The sequence below is a fragment of the Chrysochloris asiatica genome, unplaced genomic scaffold (genome assembly GCF_000296735.1).
Source record: "Chrysochloris asiatica unplaced genomic scaffold, ChrAsi1.0 scaffold00028, whole genome shotgun sequence".
NCBI lineage: Eukaryota > Metazoa > Chordata > Mammalia > Afrosoricida > Chrysochloridae > Chrysochloris > Chrysochloris asiatica.
In genome coordinates, this window is record NW_006408546.1 from 19,030,683 (window position 1) to 19,053,325 (window position 22,643).

The following is a 22,643-nucleotide window of genomic DNA, read 5'->3' on the forward strand; positions in this document are numbered from 1 at the left end:
GATGTTCTATCTTTTCTGGGTGACAGTGCCACCTTGGTTTTGGTGACACAAGCTGGACTGAGGACTTTGAAGTTAACAGTGACACAGAGCTGGCCCTGGGTGGTATACATTGTTTTCTGAAGTGGGAAATCTCTGACTCACTCCAGAGCCTCATGACTTTTGATCATAGGAGTCATTGTATTACACTTGTCAGTGACAAATGAAGCGTTTGGTTTGCATCTGAAGCTTTGAGGTGACAATTTCTGAGTGCTGTGCAGTGTTGAGACCATGGAGGTGGCACTAAATGTTCTCGGTGGCTGTGCTTCTGAGAAGACATCGTCCTCAGCATGCCTGGAGTTGGTCTTCATGCAGATTTGTTGGAGAGTTTGGGGGTTTTTTAATGGTTCAAAATTATCAAGAAGGAGAACGGAGGCAGGAAAATGGATAATAGAATGAGTGTTATTTAAGCAGATGAAATGGTGCCCATTCTATGGTCTTTATTGTCTGATTGCCTCAGCATCTTTATCTGCTTCTTCCTGACCCATACATATTCCTTTCTTCCTTGAAAAAACACTGTGTTTACTACCTGCCTCACCTTGTCTAGGGATGGAGTTTTCATAATCCTTTCCCTCTCTCTCCTTATCATCCCATCTCTCTCCATTCTTTCCCTTCACCACCACCAGTTTCCATCTAGTTGGTTCTGACTCATGGTGAGCCCATGCCTTATAGAGTAGAACTGTGCTTCATGGGGCTTCCATGCCTGTGACCTTTCAGATTGCCAGGCCTTTCTTCTGAGGTGCTTCTGGGTGCCAACTTTTCATTTAATAATGTGGTGTAATGATTTTTTTTTTTTCTAGCCTTAGTCTTTGTTGTTAAGTGCCTTTGAGTCATTTCCAATTCATAGCAGCCCTATATAGGGTTTCCGAGGAGTGGCTGGTGAGTTTTAAGCACCAACTTTTTGGTTCAAACAGGCCATTTGGTCATTGCCACACCAGGACTCCTTTTTGTAATTGCCACTCTTTTTCCTGCTAGGTCTAGGTAGGAGAAGTTACAGACAGGATGGTATGAATTGGCTGTGGATGTTAACAAAGTTAACCGTGATTGTAAAAACTTGTAACTCTACATTGAATATAAAATAAGCCAGCTCAAAAGCAGAAGTGGGGATCTCACTACCATCAAAGGAGAAGAGCCAGGAGTGTAGCGTGTCCTTTGGACCCTGAGGTCTCTGTGCAATGACACAGGGACAAAACACCGTGACACCAGAGGAATGACAGAGGAGCAGCAGCAGCAGAACCAAGAGTCAGAGCCCAAGATAGTGTGGTAGGCTTCTCAGCCCACAGAACAATTAAAACTGAGTGACTTTGGGCAGGAGACTTTCTTGCAGAGTGGGATGCCTCCAGGCACCTAATTGGGGGGAATAGGTTTTCAGACCCATCCCCGCAATTCAGACAGGCTATCCTCAGACTGAGGCTTATGGAGGAATGGCATGATCTGCGGGCATTTATCAGCAGTCCTAAAAGAGCTTTGTAACATCAGTGGAGCAGAGACAGACCTGCCTGTGGACATGGCTGAGGAGAGACTGTCATGACTGGAACAGCTATGCCCTGGACATTTCTGACCCTGAAAACTGTTAACTTCCCTAATAAACCCCATAGCTGTGAGGATGGTGTCTGAGTTCTGTGTGGCCATTGCAATGAATTATCAAACCCAGCTGAGTAAAGAGTGCTTTGGGAGGAATAATTCGGCACCACTTTTTTCAGTAGCCAAGTACTTAACCCTTTGCAGCACTCAGGAATTCCCATCCTCTCCCTCTGCTCCCTAAATTTCCACACCCCCAGTGTCACTGCTCTCAGAGAGAATTGCTGTTGGTTTACTCCACAGGGAATGAATTCATGTTGAGATGTGAATTCATGCTGTCCTCTTTCATGCTCACAGAAGTACAGATAAAGGCGAGAGCACCAGGGGATCTCACAATGGTGACATCTCAGGCAGTGTGGCAAGGTCAAGGAGACCAAGCAGATAGAAAGGTTTGGGGAAGCTCAGAAGCAGTTTATTTTCAGTAAATCCTACCTGCTGGATCCCAGAGTTCTGCAAGTAATAACAGCAGCTGGATTGATACATGTTCTTCTGAGTTAGAAATTCTACGTCTTGCAGGAATTGTGAAATCTTGATATTGATTATTTGATTTCCTAGCAAGTACTCAGCTACTTCCTAGAGTGCCATATGGCTTAAATGGTGGTGGTTTTGTGCCATCAAGTCACCTCTAACTCATAGCAACCCTGTATAGCATTTCTGACGCTGTTAATCTTTATGGGGCAGAAAGCCTCATCTTTCTTCCACATATGGTTTATATAGGATGTTTTAAACTATATGATATGAGTGAAAGTGAATTAAAATTAATTACATATTGTGAGTTGTATGTATGTGTGTTTAATAACAGCATTACTACAGTAATTGTGGTAATTATAGTTATTCCGCAGCATTTTTGAAGATGGGGTTGAGAAATATTGATAGAGGCCAATGAAGTCACAGTGTTTGAAATTAAAAATGGTTGAGGAAGGAATTCTGCTTCTACAGATAAAGATACAATGGATCTAGGGATTCTAAACTCTTTTCCCAAGGTGGGGAGGGTAAGGTAGGGCTGAGATCCACTCAGTAGTTTCCAAATTGGCCTAATGCCATTGACTACCATCCCCAGTGTTTGCTCTATGCCAGCTGCACTCCTGTGGGAGGGAACTCACCATCATCTCAGCCATAGTCCTACCCTGTGGATAATGTAAAGCAGGAAACCAAAGTCCAGGAACTGACCTCAGGTCACAGAATAAACCACTCTAGGACCATAGCCCTGCCCTTCCATTTCCATTCCACCAGGCAACTTCTTTAGTGAGCTTGCTAATTTAAACTTTATAAATGTAAATTTATTGAGATATAAATTATCTCTGAAATGTGAGATGATTATAGGCCTGAAGGAAAACCATGAGCTTGTCTTCACTTTGCTCATGTTCTTTGTCTTTCTTCTATTTTAAAAACAAAACAAAACTTAACAAAACCTTTTTGAACCATTGCTTATTGAAGACCAAGGGTCCCCAGGTGGTGCCAATGTTAACATGCTCAGCTGCATTAGAAAGCTTGGAGATTTGAGAGCTCCTCAGAGGCTCCCTGGAAGAAAATCCTAGTTGTCTGCTTCTGGAAAATCAGCCATTGGGAACTCTGTGGAGCACAGTCCTGTTCTGATTGAGTCAGGATGAACCCAGTGGTGACTGGATATGGTGGGAGATTGATGGTCGCACACTACAGCTCACCTGGGTGACTGTCCTCCCTCTGAAGGGAGCCACAGTGGGTAGGCTAGAGGATGCCACCATGAGTGGATGTTCAGATCAAAAAAAGGGAATGATGGACTAAAGAGGCAAAAGAAAGAAGAAGGAAGAGAATAAAGACCAAAGCCAGAGATGTTTTAAAATCACCTGGTGAGTCATTGATCTACTGTTTCATTTTATTGAGCGTTTAAAATTTTTAAGTGTTGCCTTTTACTTTCTGTCTCTGCATCTCAAATTGTTATTCAGCTTTGATGGTGATATCTAATTTCAAAGATCTTACTGGATTTACCACCAATGGCTCCGTAATTGTTAAAGGGTATTAACAAGAAAGGATTCAAGCTGGTCTAATTCACTTTGGTGTTTTCAAACTCCTGGCCCACCTAGGAAATTTCAGAAGCATAATATCTGTTCTAATTAATAGTGGGGAATTTTAGAAACATAATAATCTGTTTCTAATGTCTGGTTCCTCATTTACACTCCATTCAGCAGACATGTTCTGAGAACAAACTCTGGGCCAGGCTCTGTACTGGCTACCAGGGAACAGCGGCTAAAATAGGAGCTTCTGCTCTCCAGAAGTTTCTAGGATTTTTGTTAAGTGCTGTTGAGTTGGTTCTGACTCAAGAGAAACCCTGTGTAGGCTTTCTGAGGATTTTCTGGTGGGTGTGAATCACTGACCTTTTGGTTAGCAATTCAGTGCTTAGTCTTCAGCACCACACCAGAAGTTTCTAGGAGAGTGGGTCAATATATATATAAAATCTGTTTGCAATCCCATGCAGTGGTTGCTGAATTAAAGGCAGGGTACTAAGTAACAGTGGTAGGCAATCATGGGAGGTTACAATGAGGTACTTGGCATATGCTTGGGGATAAAGGTCTGGGAATGGTGTGGGGAAGGATAATTTGGGAAAAGTGGAGGGCTTGGTAGTGTGTAGTTGGGGAAGTATGATGGCGTAGGGTGAGCACCAGGGTCATCTTTGGGGAACTGTAAGTTTTCAGTGTGGCAAGGAATAAAAATGGTATGGAACGGGAAGTCTTTGACAGATGTTAGGAGTTACCATTGGATGATCAGGTTGAAGTTAAATCTCAAATAACTTTTTATAACATGTTATTAAGTTGGTCTTTTATCTGCTGGTTGTAGTGTTGGTGATTATGTGCCATGAAGTTGATTCTGACTCACTGACCCTACATAGGGACTCCAAGGCTGTAAATCTTTATGGGAGAAGAAAACCTCATCTTTCTCCCTCATAGCAGCTGGTAGATTTGAACTGCTGACTCTGTAGCTAGCAGACCAACTCGTAATCCACTATGCTATCAGAACTCCTTTTTTTAATCCCCTGATAGGCCACATTGATTTCGATAGTCAATAAGACTGAGTTTTAGGGATGAGTTGGAAAGAGAGGCCTGGTTACCTGCTTCTGAAAACAGCCCATGTGAACCCTGTGGATCTTGGCAGTCTGACCCTCTTGGGCACACATGGGGTCACTAACAACAACAACAATAACAAACGTGAAGAATGTCAGTTGTTAGGTTGTCATTAGGTGCCATTGAGTCAGTGCCAACCCATAGAGAATTTATGCACTACAGAGTGAAACACTGCCAGGTCCTGGGTCAACCTCACAATTATTGACATGCTTGAGCCCATTGATACTGCCACTTGGCCAATCCATCTTGTTGGGGGTCTTCTTCCTCTTTTTCTCTGACCCTCCACCTTATCAAACATGATATCCTTCTCCAATGATTGGTTCCTCCCAACAATATGTACAAAGTATGAGAGATGAAGTTTGGCCATCTTGGCCTCCAAGGAGCACTTTGGCTGCGCCTCTTTCAACAGAGATCTGTCTGTTCTTTTGGTAGCCCATGGCACTTTCAATATTCTCCTCCAACACCATAACTCAAAGGCATCAATTCTTCTACAGTCTTCCTTATTCACTGTCCTGCTTTTGCGTGTATATGAGGTTATTGAAAATACCATGGCTTGGGTCAGGCACACCTTAGTCCTCAAGGTGACATCTTTGCTCTTCAACACTTTAAAAAGTCTTGTGCAGCAGATTTGCCTAATGCAATACCTCAGTTTTTCTATGGTCTTCCTTATTCACATGCATATGAGAATGCCAGTAGGACATTCATAAATTTTAAGTAACTGTAACTCAGGTCAGACCACCCCATGGGGCCAGTGGCAAAGGTTATGTTAGAGGCAATGTCTTTCCAATTCCAGTATCCTCATAACTAGGCCCAGAACAAACCCAACTGGTTGGGTGTGTTTGAACACACAGAATCTAATGGGCATTTAAACCAGGGCATGGCTTACATGGTTTTCAGGAGGTACAGAGGATGGAGCTGAGGGTGTGGGCTGCAGCCATATTCTCCATCAGCATTGTGCAGATGCACAAGGGCAGGTAAGAACAATCGGTCCATCCTAGATCATAAACACTCTGTACCTCAACAAGCCACCACTCGTCTGTCAGTTTGTTGTACTGTTGTAGCTTGTGAGTTGCTATACTTCTGAAAAGCTATGCCACCGGTATTTTAAATAACAGCAGGGTCACCCATGTTGGACAGGTTTCAGATGAGCTTCCAGACAAACACAGACTAGGAAGAAGTTACTGAAAACCTTATGAACAGCAGAGAAACACTGTCAGATACAGTTCCGAAAAGTGAGCCCCTCAGGTTGGAAGGCACTCAAAATTTGTCAGGGAAAGATCTGCCTCCTCAAAGTACAGTTGACCGTGATGACATGAATACAGTAAAGCCCATGGGAGAAAAGCCCGTGGGACCTTCATTTGATGATGGGGCACAACTCAAAATGAAGAGAAACAGCTGTAAACATCCATTAAAATCAGAACATGGAATGTACAAATGGAATCTGGGAAAATTGGAAGTTGTCAAAAATGAAATGGAACGCATAAACATTGGTATCTTAGGCATTAGTGAGCTGAAATGGACTGGTATTGGCCATTTTGAATCTGATGACTACATGGTGTACGATGCTGGAAATGGTAAATTGATGAGGAATGGTGTTGCATTCATAGTCAAAAAGAACATATCCAAATCAGTCATAAAGTATAATGCTGTCTGTGATAGCCTAATATCAATTCACCAACAGAGAAGCCCAGTTAATACCACTATTATTCAAATTTTTGCATCAACCACTAAAGCCAGTGAGGTTGAAATAGAAGAATTCTACCAACTCCCTTCCATCTGAAATCAATCAAACATGCAATCAAGATGTATTGATCATTACTGGTGATTGGAATGCAAAGGTTGGGAACAAAGAGGAAGGATCAGTAGTTGGAAAATATAGCCTTGGTGATAGAAATGGTGCTGGAAAATGCATGATAGAATTCTGCAAAATCAATGATTTGCTCATTTCAAATACCTTCTTTAGACAGCATAAGAGATGACTATACACATGGACCTCACCAGATGGAATACACAGAAATCAAATTGACTACATCTGTGGAAAGAGAAGATGGAAAAGCTCCAGATCACCGGTGAAAACAAGGCCAGGGGCGACTGTGCAACAGACCATCAATTACTCATATGCAAATTCAAACTGAAGCTGAGGAAAATAAAAATAAGTCCACAAGAGCCAAAATATGACATTGAATATATCCCACCTGAATTTAGAGATCATCTGAAGAACAGAATTGATACATTAAACACTAAAGACCAAACACCAGAAGAGTCGTGGGATGACATGAAGAACATCATACATAAAGAAAGCAAAAAGTCATTAGGAAGACAAGAAAGAAGGAAAAGGTCAAAAATTGATGTCAGAAGAAACACTGAAACTTGCTCTCCAGCATAGAGATGCTAAAGCAACTGGAAGCAATGAGGAGGTCCAAGAGCTAAAAAGAAACTTTCAAAGATCAGCTCGAGAAGATAAAGCCAACTATTAGAACAAAATGTGCAAAGATCTGGAATCAGAAAATCAAAAAGGAAGAACACGCTCAACATTTCTCAAGCTGGGGGAACTGAAGAAAAAAATTCAAGCCTCGACTTTCGTTATTGAAAGATTCTCTGGGCCAGTTATTGCATGATGCAGAAAGCATCAAGAGAAGATGGCAGGAATACACAGAGTCACTGTACCAAAAGGAGATAGTTAATGTGCAACCATTTCAATAGGTAGCATATGATCAAGAGCCATTGATACTGAAGGATGAAGTCCAAGGTGCATTGAAGAAATTGGCAAAGGACAAGGCACCAGGAATTGATGGAATAAAAATTGAAATCTTTCAAGAAAGTGAGGCAGCACAGGAGGCACTCACTCATCTCCGCCAAGAAATTTGGAAGACAATTATCTGGCCCACTGATTGGAAAAGATCGGTATTTGTGCCCATTCCATAGAGGTGACCCAACGGAATACGAAAATAATTGGACAAGCTCTTTGATATCCCTTGTGAGTAAAGTTTTACTAAAGGTAATACAGAAATGGTTGTAAGCATAGATTGACAGAGAACTTCCAGAGGTTCAAGCCAGATTCAGAAGAGGCCATTGAATGAGGGATATCATTGCTGATGTCCAATGGATCTTGCCTGAAAGCAGAGAATATCAAAAAGATGTTTATCTGTGCTTTATTGACTACTCAAAGGCTTTTGACTGTGTGGATCATGACAAGCTATGGACAACATTGAGAAGTATGAGTATTCCAGAACACTAAATTGTGCTTATGAGGAATCTGTATCTGGACCAAGAGGCAGTTGTTTGAAAAGAACATGGGGACACTGAATGTTTTAAAATTAAGAAAGGTGTGCAACAAGATTATATTCTTTCACCATACTTGTTCAACCTGTATGCTGAGCAAATAATCCGAGAAACTGGGTTATATGAAGAGAAACGTGGCATCAGGAATGGAGGAAGACTCATTAACAACCTGCGATATGCAGATGATAAAATCTTGTTTGCTAAAAGTGAAGAGGACTTCAAACATTTACTGATGAAGATCAAAGAGCACAGCTTTCAGTATGGATTACATTTCAATGTCAAGAAAACAAAAATCCTCACCACTGGACCAATAAACATTTTTATCAATGGAGAAAAGATTGAAGTTGTCAAGGACTAAATCTTGGATCAACTCAACACTCATGGAAGCAGCAGTCAAGAAATCAAAGGACATACTGTATTAGGCAAATCAGCTAAAGTATGGAAGAGCAAAGATGTCTGCTTGAGGACTAAGGGGCCCCTGACCCAAGTCATGGTATTTTCAGTAACCTGATATGCATGCGAAAGCTGGACAGTGAATAAGGAAGACTGTAGAAGAATTGATGCTTTTGAGTTATGGTGTTGGAGAATATTGAAAGTGCCATGGGCTGCCAAAAGAACCAGTAGATCCGTTTTGGAAGAAATGCAGCCAGAGTGCTCCTTGGAGGCCAAGATGGCCAAACTTTGTCTCTTCATACTTTGGACATATTGTCAGGAGGGAGCAGTCACTGGAGAGGGATGTCATGTTTGGTAAGGTGGAGGGTCAGAGAAAAAGCATTGATTGTACTCAAGTGTGGCAACAGTAGTGATGTTGGCCCAGGATCGGGCAGTGTTTTGTTCTGCTGTGCAGAAGGTCACTATGAGTTGGTACTGACTTGATGGCACCTAACAACAACAGCCATGGTTTACAAGAAGATAATTTGCATATATACCTGAGAAGTGAGTTCCCTGAGTGAGGCATTTCCACAGGTGAACTGTGTGCGTTCAGCACCTCAACTTACATGGCCTACATGTCACAAGGCTTTGGCTAAGTTGGCCATATGGTCTGGTAAATCCATTTCCAGCCAGCTCCAGGAAAGGCTGCAGACATTCCAGTGCCCCTCACTCAAGTGATCATAATGATAAGGAGAATGTCACTTTTATGGGGTTTTTACTTAGGATCTGCTAACGCAAATCTCTTGATTCTGCAGTTGTTGTTGTTAAGTGCCATTGAGTTGGTTCTGACCCATAGCAACCCCGTACAGGGTTTCCGAGGGTGTAAATATTTACAGGAGTAGAAAGCCTCATCTTTCCCCCACGGAGCTGCTGGTAGTTTCAAACTGCTGACCTTAAGGTTCACAGCCCGATTAGTAACCACTACGCTACCAGAGCTCCTTTTGATTCTGCAGTTAGTCATGTGCAAACCCAGACAAGAACAGAAGAGACTGCCCAGCTGCCAGCAAACATAGGAAAGGTTTATTATTTTGAAGCCCCTTCTGGCTTTGATGTTATTTAGATTGGGCCAACTCAGTGTCGTGAATTCTAATGATCTTCCCTTTGGTTCTGTTGGTGCTTTGAGGGAAACCTGCTGTTGTTGTACAATATATTCTGCTTCTTGGAAGTTATGACTTGAGTGACGGCCTTAACCAACCAGCAAGAGAACAGAAGCTCCCTGTTCCTACCAAGAAAAAGAAAGTCACAACAAGTATAAGATGTGAATGTCAGTTTCATTCCATTGCTCTTGGCCTTCTCTGTGTCAAACCTTGTTTAGGCCTCAGGGATAGAAGCAAGAAAGGGAAGGCCCTAATATGAGGGAGCTCACAGCTCTGCCCAGATTATACACAGTGTATGTTCCCCGGAAGTATTGTTCTGCGGGAATCCCAAACTAATAAGAATGAGTGACGATATCTGGCTGGGTCTAAAGCTCCAAATTATACAAGAATCCAAGCCCTGTACTGCAATTTTAACTGTTCAGAAATTGGGTATTTTTTTATGCAAAATCTCATCATTTTTAAGATTTTCTCTGTTTCAGAAAAATAGTATCAGGCCTAATAAAATACTCTGCCATTCACTGTTAGTGTCTAGAAGCCAGTTTGAGATGTCTGATAAAGGAAAACGAACAAACAAATGACGATGGTTTCATTACAAGAAAACCATGCACTACTGTTTGGGAAGTTTGGATCTTCTCAAATAATGCCCCCTTGTCTTTTGTAAGCACTTTCTGTTCACCCAGCCTCTACTCCCCATATGAAACTGGAATGAGGGATCTGGGTCATGTGTGTTCCCCACAATCACTGCTCATCACAGCCAGATGGAAGAACAGGTGTTGAGTGGGTCTAGGTCCCTCAAACCCTGGTGCTGATGGTGGTCATCCTTCCTCCTACACAGAGGAGAGAGTAAAGCCCAAGTTCTCCCAGACAACAAACGGCAGAGCCAGGATTTGTGCATATTGCTCTTAAGCTTTTAGTCTTTGCCTCTCAAGTCCATTCCACTAGTGCAGAATTATAGAGCTCCTGGTACAAGCAGAAAGTGCATAAATCCTTTAGACTTGGTGAGGAGAGAGTGTATTAGAATGATGAAGCATCAGTTTGCTAGCATATGCTCCTTGAGTCACATTGAGAGTCAAATGGGTTAGTTCAATCATTATTATAGTCAAGTGCCAAGGAGTTAATTGGAGAATGGTCAATCTAGTCCAGACCAGTCATCTTAATGAGCAGAATAATTGGGTATTGTCAGCACTCTAATTCTGCTGTTAAAGACTAACTCTTGGATGTGTTGGCCATGTTTCTTGTGATGTAGTAATGCCACCCTCTGCAGAATCCCTGCCCTGTATTCGGCCTTTAGTAAGATCTGCATTCCTTTAGGACCACATTCCTAAACAGAGGAGGAAGAGTGTCCAGAACCTCCTTTTTTTGATCTGTTAGGCAGAATCTCAGATGTCCACTTGCAAAGTTATTCTCAGTAAATCACATACACGGGTAATGATACAAGTATGGACTCTGTCACTTGAATGTGCAAACAAACCTGGATTCTTATCTCTCAATAGCACATACGATCCCCTCCACTTACTTCGGATTTTTTCCCTTTCCCTCTTTCCTCTCCAAGAGAGCTTCCAGGTGTTTGGGGAGACACGGCTTAGAGGATTTTTCAGTGTTCCAGAGAAAGGTCCTCAAACCTCCATTGGGCATTCTGGATATCCGTGGCCATGACCATGCAGGGACTGCACTATCAGCTTTCTGAATATGAGTTCCCTAAGGCTACTGTGTAGGTTAATGCGTCAGACTGCAAAGCCGTTTGAACTGCAAGGTCGGCAGTTCAAGCTCATCAACTGCTCCTTGGAAACCCTAAACAGGGTCGCTATGGGTTGGAACTGACTCGACAGCACTTAACAAGAACAACAAGGCTACTGTAACAAAAAAACAAACACAAACAGTGGCATATAAGAACAGAAATTAATTATCTCAAACTTCTGGAGGTAACAAGTCCAAATTCAGGGTACCCACAGGGCCATGCTCTCTCTGTAAGCTCTAAGGGAAGCTCTTTCCTTGCCTCTTCCAGCTACTGGTGGTTCCTGGCAATCCCTTCCCTTGGTTCCTTGGCTTGTAGACGTATTACTCCAGTCTCTGTCTCCTTCCTCACACAGCAGTCTTCCCTCTGTGTTTCTGTGTCTCTTCTTCTTTTTTTTTTTTTTAAACAAGCACTTCTCACCCATGATAATTTAACTGATAACATCTTCAAAGACCCTATTTCTCAACGAGGCCATATTCAGAGATGCTGGGATCAGGGCTTCAACATTAAGTTTACACAATTCGTTCCACAACACATGGTTAGCCCATTTGTTCTGTTTTCTTTGGGAGAGGATGCCAACATGCTGGCACTTACCACTTCACATAGAGCCATCTCCCCATTCTCTTGAAGCTCTTCTCAGGCAGCCTTCCTGCTTCACTGCTGCTCCTCAATGCCTCCAAGCAATACCACCAGGACACTTCTGGGTTCTTGTTACCCTCCTGTGTGAGTCAGATTCATAGGTTTCAAAGATACCCATGTCTGTGTCCAGGGCAGAGGACCCAGTAAGCAAGGTACCCAGCAATCTGCTGTAACAAGGCCAGTTAGCAAGCATAAGTTACCCCATGCTTACCTTGCCTAATGGGTACTCTGTCCCTAGCCAGAATTTTAAATTTGAGAAAAGGTTTTGATTCTGTAGGAAGATGCTATGGATCGGAGAGAGAGACATATATCAGCCATACCTAAAAGGAGAATCTTTGATGTTGTGAAGAAGTAAGATTTTTACTTAAGACTGACAACAAGACGGATTGATGCAGTGGCAGCAACAATGGGTTCATACATAACAATTGTGAGGATAGCGCAGGACTGGGCAGTTTTTCTTTCTGTTGTGCATAGAGTTGCTAAGTAGGAATCTACTTGGCAGCACCTAACAACAATAGCTTGGAGTCCTGGTGTGGCGCTGTGGGCTAATGAGCCAGACTGCAAAGCCATTTGAACTGCCAGGTCAGTGGGTTCAAGCTCACCAGCTTCTCCTTGGAAACCCTATACTGGGTCGCTAGGGGTCAGAATCAACTCAATGGCACTTAACAACAACAACAACAATAATAGCTTAGAAAGTAAGCACAAGTAAGGCAGTGCTTACCTTGCTTATTGGGTAATCCAACACTGTGAATCTGTTATCTTACTTGGCAAAAGGGACGTTGTATATGTGTTCAAATTAAGGATCCTGAAATGGGGAGATTATTCTGGATATTCAGGTGGGCTTAATGTAATCACAAGGGTTCTTATAACAGGAAGGAAGGAAAGTCAGGGTCAGAGGAGAAAGTCAGTGATGGCAGACACAGAGGTCAGAGTGATGTGAAACCATCAGCCAAGAAATATAGGCAGCCTTCAGAAGCTGGAAAACACTAGGAAATAGCTCTCCTAGAGCCTCTAGGAGAAATGTAGCCCTTCCAACACTTTGATTTTTAGCTCCGTGAAACTCATTCCACACTCTGGCCTCCAGAGCTATAAGATAATACATTTGCTTTGTTTTAAGCCACAAAGTTTGTAGCAATTTGTTACAGCAGTTATTGGAAACTAATACATCACTCAAGGGCTTTGGGGAACCCTGAGAGCTGTCTGGGGCTCATAAATCCAACCACCTGTCATTGTACCTTGTTGATGTGGCCTCAGGCCAGGTTCCTCAAATGCCTACTTAAAAAAACAACAACGTTGCTCTGGAGTGATTCTGACTCCTGACGACCCCTATGGGTCAGAGTAGAACCTTACACCAAAAGCTTTTCACGGACTGATTTTTCAGTAGATCTCTCGGCCTTACTTCTGAAGTTGTTCCTGGGTAGAACTTCAATCCTATTTGCTCCACCTTCTGAATTCTTTTCTGCCCTCAGCGAGTATGGCCTCTGCTACAGCTGTCTCTAGAGCCCCTGACCTTTGTGATTTGGCCCTTCAAGGAAGGACTTGGAGACCCTGGTCTGTGACCTTCCTCTTTCACAGCTTGCTCCTAGAGTCTCATCAGGCCTGCTTCTTTTAAAACCTCTATGCTGGGGTTCTGAGGGGCAGAACCCTCTCTAAACCACATTCCTCCTATAGCCCAGTACGTGCTTCTTTGCCAGCCATGATGCATGGGAAAAGTTCCTTTTCTGTTAGGAAGAAATGCTGAGTCCTCTGTAATTGATTCTACAAATGGTGAAACAGATGTAGAAAATCTCCCCTCTCTTGGCAGAACCTCACCTGAAAGCTGAACATTGGCCAAGTTGATAAGAGAATTCTGTTCTCCAGATGATATCTGCTCCTCCCCTGTTTGCAGAAACCTCTGCTTCACCTGGGCAGTTCCTCACAGGTTCTCACCACACTGCATTTTTTCAGCCTTCCATCCCTGGGCAGGAGAATCCCCCTTAGTTCCAGTGAGCACAGTACAGACAGCCCAGGGCTGTGGTCTCCTGGAGCCAGGTGATACAGCAACCACAGAGGGCAGTGTCCTGTACTTGTGTTAGGGAGTCCCAGTTGAAGGCAGCCCCCACTGCATGCAGTAATGAACTCCAAAATGCCCCCATGTGGACTTTTCTTCCTTCTCTGACTCACTATCTCTACTCCCCCTTTTCTGCTTTCTGCAATCATCTCTCGAATGAGTTCTCTGCTCTAATTCACTCTGTAGCCCTGGTGGAATGTCTGAACTACTTCATCCCTGACTCACAGCAGCCCTGTGCACAAGGGAACCAACAAAGCACTACCTGCTCCTGAACCATCACATGATTGGTTGGCCATTAGCCCACTGGGACTGACTTTTAGAAATGAATCAGGATTTTCTTTCTAGTCTTAGTCTAGAAGCTCCACTGAAACCTGTTTAGCTTCATAGTGACACATACACTTCCTCTGACAGATGGGTGGTAGATGCATGTGAGGTACATTGGCTAGAAGTTGAACTTTGGTTTCCACGGAAAGTGAGATTCCACACTGAACCACAACTACCTTCATTTCCCATCTGTAGTGGGCAGTTTACAAACAGTGACTGCTAGTATTATTATGAAGAAAGAGACTTCCATAGAGTTCAGAGGCAAAGCCATGACTAAAAGGCAGACGTTTCTAAGAAATCAAAAGGAAATGAATCAAGGGTAGAGAAGGGATGTTTAGTGGCATGGATCAGTGCTGTAATATGTGTAGGTTCTATCTCGTCTCTAACCTGTGGTGAGGTCTGACAATTAGTAAATAATTCCTTTTGTGTATTTTGTGGGTACATTCTCCACAAGCCTACTGAAGGGGGTCTCATACCCTAGCTTTATTTATCAATACATTCTGAGCCGTTTGCTAGAAGAGCTGACTTCTCAAGGCTTTGACGTTATTACTCAAAGGAATGTCTTTAATTTGGCTTCTGAAAGGCCTATACTAACAGAGAATCCGAGCTCTTGATGAAGGCAGACCTGTAGGGATGCCATGCACTTCCCTGCTACAACCTTGCTGATTCCTGCTGTTGTCGTACCCTGCCTTGAAGTATTATTGTTAAATGTTGTTAAGTCTTTTCTGACTCATCGCCACCCTGTATAGGGTTTCCAAGAAGCTGATGCATTTGAATCACCGTCCTTGTGGTTAGCAGGCCTATGCTGATCCTACAGCACCACACCAGGTATAAGACTGTGAAGTCATTGTTGTTGTTGTTAGGTGATGTCGAGTTGGTAAAATCATTAGGTATAAACAAAGCGCTAATGATTCTGTACCTTTCAGACCTGACTCTTCTCCAGTCTCCTCCAGCCCCCAGGAGCACCTGCACTTCCTGTGCTCCTGTGAAATCATTATTTGTGTTTTTGCCTGTACATCTGCCCAGAGGCAATGCATGCAGTTGGTCAGTAGACACCCTCTAATACATATTTAATAATAGCATCTCTCTTTTCACTGTTAAAGAGAAGGGAATAATGTCAACACGATTAAAATGCTCAGTAAATCAAATCACATTTTCAATAATAGGTTAAGAAGCTCCAGTCTTTGAGGAGTCTTTGGAGAGTCACAGTGGGGGTGTGTATCAGTGTAGTCACTGCCCCAGGGGTATGGGGCTTACTCCCACTTTTCCAGTCTTCTTCCAGATTGGGTGCCAATAGTAAGGTGGGAGGCTTCTCATTGACATCAAACCCAAATGCCAGCATTTCTTTATAGGAAAAATAGTTTTCCCTGTCACTTCCACACAATAGAAAGGCAAGAAAGTTCCAAATTTAAATCAGAATATAAAGTGGCAAATTCCAATACTCATCTCCCCCACCCCCACCCCCAGTCCCCACCCCTTACTTAGGAGACATGAAGCAAAGACACTGGTCATTATGAAGACGCTGTGCAGTGAGAGTTATGGGACCTGCGTTACTTGAGTTTTTAAATTTGTGGCAGGCATTTTCTTTAATCCTGATAAAAATCTTGCAATTTAAGTATGGCACCCAGGCTAGCCGTTTGTCATACTGTGCTGGCTTGTGTGTTGTTGTGATCCAGTACTTCAGATGTTAACTGGGTCATCCATGGTGGTCACCCAGGTTTCAGTGGAGTTTCCAGACAAAGACTGAAGTTGAAGAAAGACTTCGTGATCTGCTTCCAAAAATTAGTCAGTGAAAACTTTATGGATTACAACAAATTATTGTCTGATAGGGTGCCGAAAGATGAGTTCTTTCATCTGGAAGGCAAAAATAGACTCAAGCAGGGGGAGGCTATGAGGCCGGGCAGAACTTTATTCTACTGTATGCATGTTCCATGATTTGGAACCACGTGAACACCATCAATCACCCAGGCTAGGGATGAAGAGGGGGACACATAGTAAGGTGAGTCCCATTCTACTCATCCGATAACTGCAAGATCCTTGAATCTGATCTCAGAACACACATACTCCAAGAGGGTAAATGGCACCAGATTTGACTTGGAGAGTTTGCAATCTTCATGAATACACCAGATGTCAGTATCCAATATCCATGCGGATATTGTTTAGAACAGGGCACCAGGTCATCAGGAACTACGTTTTCGCATCTTTTTAAGCAAACATCAGCTTGCTACCTCGGCATGGTGATAAGCAGGCTACTCATCCCATAAAACAAGACGAGACAGTGGGGCTGGCTTCGCAGGGAAGACCACTCCTTTGAGGGAGTTTTCAAAAGCAATAAGCCTGGAGGCCCAGCAGTGAAATTAATTTGCCCTACCTTCCCTGCTCCCTCCCAATCTCCTGCGAGTCATCTGTTTCTATCCTTAGTGTCTAAACATGCAAATATTGCTGCACTTACTGCTCATTAGTTAAGCTAAAGGAAGTGCCCTTTAATTATGCCTTTAAATAATGAACCTCCTCCATCACCTTGACAATCAGTGCATATTTACAAGGAAGAAAGGTCTCATTTTGAAACAGCTACTGCATCCCTTGGTTACTTAAAAGATGATAGCTTTCTGGAGGCAACAGACCAAACCAAACCAAACTCATTGCTGTCAAATCAATTCCAACTCATAGTGAGCCCACAAGACTGAGTGGTACTACTCCATTGGTGTTGCCAAGGCTGTAAATCTTTGCAAATGCAGACTGACGCATCTTTCCCTTGGGTTCAAATGGCTGACACTTCAGTTGTCATCCAAGTGCTTCAACCACTGCATCACCAGGACTTCCAAGACCATAGAAGTAAAGGACAAACCAGTCTTCTAATTGCATTAACTTCTTGTGACTTCAGGTGATTCCATGTGTGGGAAAGAGGGACGCTGTGTTTTTGAGAGGATTTTGTTTCCCAGTTTCCAAACTAATTGACTTACATACCTGAGATTTAAGCTGCAATTGTTTTAGGAGTTATTTCTTAGCTTCATTTTGTAGATGCCCACATCCTCCGGAGCCCCACATTCTTTTTCCTTGTTTTGATCTTGTTGAGAAGCAACCGTATACATTTGTGGAACCGTGTTTCCAACAAGCTGTCACCATCGTGTCCCATGTTGATCTCAGCTGAAACACATAGCAGTCATTTGATTCCATACAATTTTCCTTGTCAAGGTGGTCCCTGGTTAAGATTGAGATCTGTTCTGAAGTGTGTCTTTAAGTTGGATTTGCAGCTAAGTCAGAACAGGTACAAACAGTTCTTACTCAGTCTTACTTTAGTGCAGTGGTGGGGACCATCCAGTTCATGAGCTATAAAAGGGCCGCAAAAGCATTTGGTCTGGCCCTGCCAAGACAACCGCAGTTCCAGCCATCATATTTGTTGTTGTTAAGTGCCGTCGAGTCGATTCTGACCCATAGCAACCCTGTTTAAGATTTCCAAGGAGCAGCTGGTGAGCTTGAGCCACTGACCTTGCAGTGCAAACGACATTGCAGTCTGACGCATTAGCCCACAGTGCCACACCAGGAATCCAGCCATCACATTAAGGGTGAGTTAATTAAATGATTTTCTAAATAGAGCAGGCTAATTTTTAAGTTAATAATCTTGTACGGCCCATGAATGATGTTATAAATTTTGGCAGAAAAAGTTTTCCCACCCCTGCTTTAGTGCAAGAGAAAGATGAGGTTTTTGGTTCTTATAAAGACTCGTTGTTGTTGTTAGGTGCCATCAAGTCAGTACTGACTCATAGCGACCTTATGCACAGCAGAACAAAACACTGCTCGACCATGGGCCAACCTCACTACTTTTGCCATGCTTGAGTCCATTGATGCTGCTACTTGGCCAATCCATCTCGTTGGGGTCTTCCTCTTTTTCTCTGACTCTCCACCTTACCCAACATGATATCCTTCTTCAGTGACTGCTCCCTCCTGACAATATGTCTGAAGTATGAGAGACAAAGTTTGGCCATCCTGGCCTCCAAGGAGCACTCTGGCTGTACTTCTTCCACCATGGATCTGTTGGTTCTTTTGGCAGCCCATGGTACTTTCAATATTCTCCTCCAACACCATAACTCAAATGCTTCAACTCTTCTATGGTCTTCCTTATTCACTGTCCAGCTTTCACATGCAAGGTTTAGAGCCTGGGAAATCCTATAGTGGCATTGATTCATAAAGTGGCAATGATTTTGGTTTTGGTTTGGTTAGTGCAAGAAGGAGCTCTGATGGTGAGGTGAGTTAAAGATGAGTTAAGCATTTGACTGCTAACCAGAAAGGTTGGTAGTTTGAACCGAACAGTCCCCACAAGAGAAAGATGAGGCAGTCTGTTTCTTTAAAAATTTACAGCCTTGAAACCCTTTGGAGATGTTCTACTCTACCCTATAAGGCTACTAAGAGTTGGAATTGAGTCAGTGGCAGTGGGTTTTAATACAAATAGTTGAAGGTTAATTAGAAATTTATTTTTAAAATATCACCACAGCCAACCATAGTTGTCTGTCAGTTGAATGTTCATAACCCAGGGCTTTACTGTGCTATGATAAGCTAACAATGTATGAGTATATGGATGAAGGACATGTTTGAGGTTTAACGCATCGGGACTTAGGGGTGCTCAAGCAGAATGTGTAAATTCAGGATTTTGTAGGTTTCTTAAAACAGACAAAGAAATGGGCAAAGGTAGTGATATTGGCAAAGAACAATTAATGGTGCATTGGCCACAGCTACAAAAGGAGAAACGGAACCTGGAATTTCCTAGGCAATGCTAAACGAAAATACTCAAGGTGGCATGGGTAAGGTGTTGTTGTTAAGTGCCGTTGAGTCAATTCCAACCCATAGCGACCCTGTATAGGGTTTCCAAGGAGTAGCTGGTGAGCTTGAACCACTGACCTTGCAGTTCAAACTGCTTTACAGTCTGACGCACTAACCCACAGCACCACACCAGGACTCCATGGGTAAGGTAGATGGGCCCGATATCTTTGACCAGCTCTGAAGTGGATGGTGGGCACAGTGTTTAAGAATGCACTTTCATTGTTTACCATAAGACAGGGTTCTAGAGAGAAACTTCTAATGTTTATAGATCTAGGAAAGAAAGCAAGAAGACCAGCATTTCTAAGTTGAAGGGATTTTGATAGTGACCTAGGAGTACAGGATAGAAAGCAAGAAGGAAGTTGCTGCTCTCAGAACCACACACAGTGAACCCCTTGGTGTGTGGTCTCTTCAATCAGCTTACCTGGGAAGGGTTGAGCACACTTCCTTTTCAAGGGAAATATTACTGTCATTCAAATAGTTAATGCTAATATAGAAATGAGTTATGTTTACAAGACAACAACAATAATGGTTTTAACCATAAATTGGGCATTTTAAAGGGGGCGACTTTTAAGTAGTGCTATATTCATGAATTGAGGTATGCACAAAGATGTCAGGAGTTACGCCTCATTTGTACCATAAGTTTCCCGCATTTATTTGAAAATGCCCTTGAATCTTTATTTTTCACCTCAAAGCTGTTTGGCCATTTTGCCATCAAGTGCCAAACCAGCTTTTGAAAGTAGCCTCCAATCTGCTTCTTAATCATCATTCAAGCTAATCCAAAGGGTAAGCATAATTTGACCTTTGCTCTTTTTTATCAGTGAGGATGAGCTGGTATTCATTCCAACACTGTACTGATCCCAATGTTGAAAGGTGAAGACAGAGGCCAGTGTTAGTGATATCCCTGTAGGTTGGTAATGACTTGCTATGAACTCATGGGAACAGGAAAACTATTCCCTCTCCCTGTGAGGAAATCAGACATCTGCGTCTCTGATATTACATGAGATATGAGCTAATGAGTACTCCTTGCCTTTGTGTTGAGGCAGCGCTGGAAACAGAGCTTGGTATCAGCCTTCTAATGGGGTCTGCATGTGTTAAAAGGGCCACATAGCTTTCCATCAAACATAACCTTGTGAAAATGGTTCATTACAGTCACAAATGCAAGGGGACAGTGAGGCTTTCATTATGTGGACAAAATGCAAAGAGAGACCTGTACCTATCAATCTCAACTCAAAAAACGAGCCCATAATTGGAACACAAATTTGAATGAAGAATTCAATTACTTGAAGAATCATCTGATTCAATCCACTTATTTGTGTATGTGTATACATCTGAATCAGCTTGAAGACTAAGGTTCGCCTGACCCAAACCTGTTGTTTTAAAGTGTGGAAGAGCAAAGATGTCAGCTTGAGGACTAAGGTGTGCCTGATCCAAGCCATGGTATTTTCAATAACCTCATATGCATGCAAATCTGGACAGTGAATAAGGAAGACCGTAGAAGAATTGATTCATTTGAGTTATGTCATTGGAGAATATTGAAAGTGCCATGGACTGCCAGAAGAACCCATAGATTCATTTTGGAAAAGTGCAGCCCGAGTGCTTCCTGGAGGCCAAGATGGCCAAACTTCATCTCTCATACTTCGGACATATTGTCAGGAGGGAGCAGTCACTGGAGAAGAGTATCATGTTTGGTAAGGTGGAGGGTCAGAGAAAAAGAGGAAGACCCCCAGTGTGATGGATTTGCTAAGTAGCAGCATCAATGGGCTCAAGCTTGGCAACAATAGTGAGGTTGGTCCAGGATCAGGCAGTGTTTTGCTCTGCTGTGATAAGGTTACTATGAGTCATTACCAACTCAATGGCACCTAACAACAACATACATTTGAATGGAGTCCTGGTGCTGCACCAGGTGTAGGATAAGCACTGGACCAAAAAAGTGGGTTTGAACTGCAGGGTTGGAAGTTCAAATCCACCACCTTCTCCTCTGAAACCCTATACAGAGTCACTATGAGTCGTAACCAACTCAATGGCACTAAACAACATAACATCTGAATAAAGTGAAGCTTACAAGCAACAAGCAAAACATACCTAAAGGTTTATTGCAGAATTCTGAAAGTATCCCTCTGCCACAAATTTGCCAACATAATGTCACAATGGAAATCCAAAGACTAAACAAAAGCACTCCTTCCTGGGGCACAGTGCAGACCTAGCTGTTTCTACAGTCTGCCCTTGATGTCACATATCCATTCACTCATTTGTTATACAAATTCTGGTAAAGATTTAAATTCCATATTTTAAAAACAATGTTAAATGGACACATTCATATTAGGGGGCAAATACTCATCAAGAAACAGTGAAAAACATGCAAGCCTTGGACCTAAATTTGCAGGTCAGCTCTGCCTTTTTATTTTCTGGGTGACCTTGGGTGGGTCACTTCACCTTTCTGAGCCTTGGTTTCTTCGACTATAAAATTAGACTAAATATAAATTTTGAGTGTGATATGAGATGATGAATGTAAAATAAGGATATCCGATCCATGGAGGTGTTTTGTTGAGTCAATACAGTCAAACACATGAACTCTATGTGGATTAATCACTCTCCTCCTGATAATTCATTAAGATGTGATTTACAGCAGATACTACACTGATCTGCGAGCGGGGCATAGAGTGGTGAACAGAACTATGACCGGTCTCTGCTCTCATTCTCTAGCTTGTGGTCTGGAAATGCTCCCATTTGTACTCATAGAAACTAGGGTTTCTTGAAGGAATAGCTTGTTTCACACTTGGTGCAAAATCGGAACAAGATGAGCCCAGCTGGATCCAGTTGCCAATTTTCAGGAAATATAGAGGGCCAAGAAACATGTTGAATTACACATGAGTGTGCAATTATCAAAGGTCAGACTGTGTGAAGCTTCATAGGTCAAATGTCCTGGGTTCTTCAACAAGATACACTATAAGAAAAAGATGGTGATGGCGAGACTATCTGTGGATTAAAAAAAAAAAAAGAGTTATAAATACATAAAATAGTTGGTAAAACTGTCATCTCTAGGGATATAGATTTGCGTAATAGAACTATAGCGAAGTAAAGACTGTAAATGTAAGAATAGTGGATCCCTTTGGAGGAGAAAGGTAGTTATGATTGGGGTGGGGCACAGGGAAGGGCTTGTGAGTAGCTGGTAAAGTTCTGTTTCTTGGCCGGGGCAGTGACCACAAGGATGTGCACTCTGTAGTAGCTCATTACATTCTACACTCATTGTGTCTGGCTCTCTGTACTTACTTTCATTTTACAGTATCAAATCACTTAAAAAGGAAGCTACAACAGCATGTAGTGAGACTATAGAGTTGTAGAGACTTAGTCAGTTTCTTAGTGCATGGCAGTGAGTGAGGGCCCATCAGGCCTTGAAGGAACTTAGAGTTTAGAGGGAGAGCGCTGGAATTAGAATACCATGTTGTTGTTGTTGTTGAGTGCCATCGAGTCGGGTCCGACCCATAGCGACCCTGTACAGGGTTTCCGAGGGTGTAAATCTTTACGGGAGTAGAAAGCCTCATCTTTCTCCC

The 22,643-nt window shown here is 42.7% G+C and overlaps 1 protein-coding gene across 1 annotated transcript in view; it reads left to right on the top strand.

The window, feature by feature from the left end:
• Window positions 1-22,643, top strand: part of CLSTN2 (calsyntenin 2) — a 617,054-nt gene that overhangs the window by 437,424 nt on the left and 156,987 nt on the right. The window lies entirely within an intron of this gene.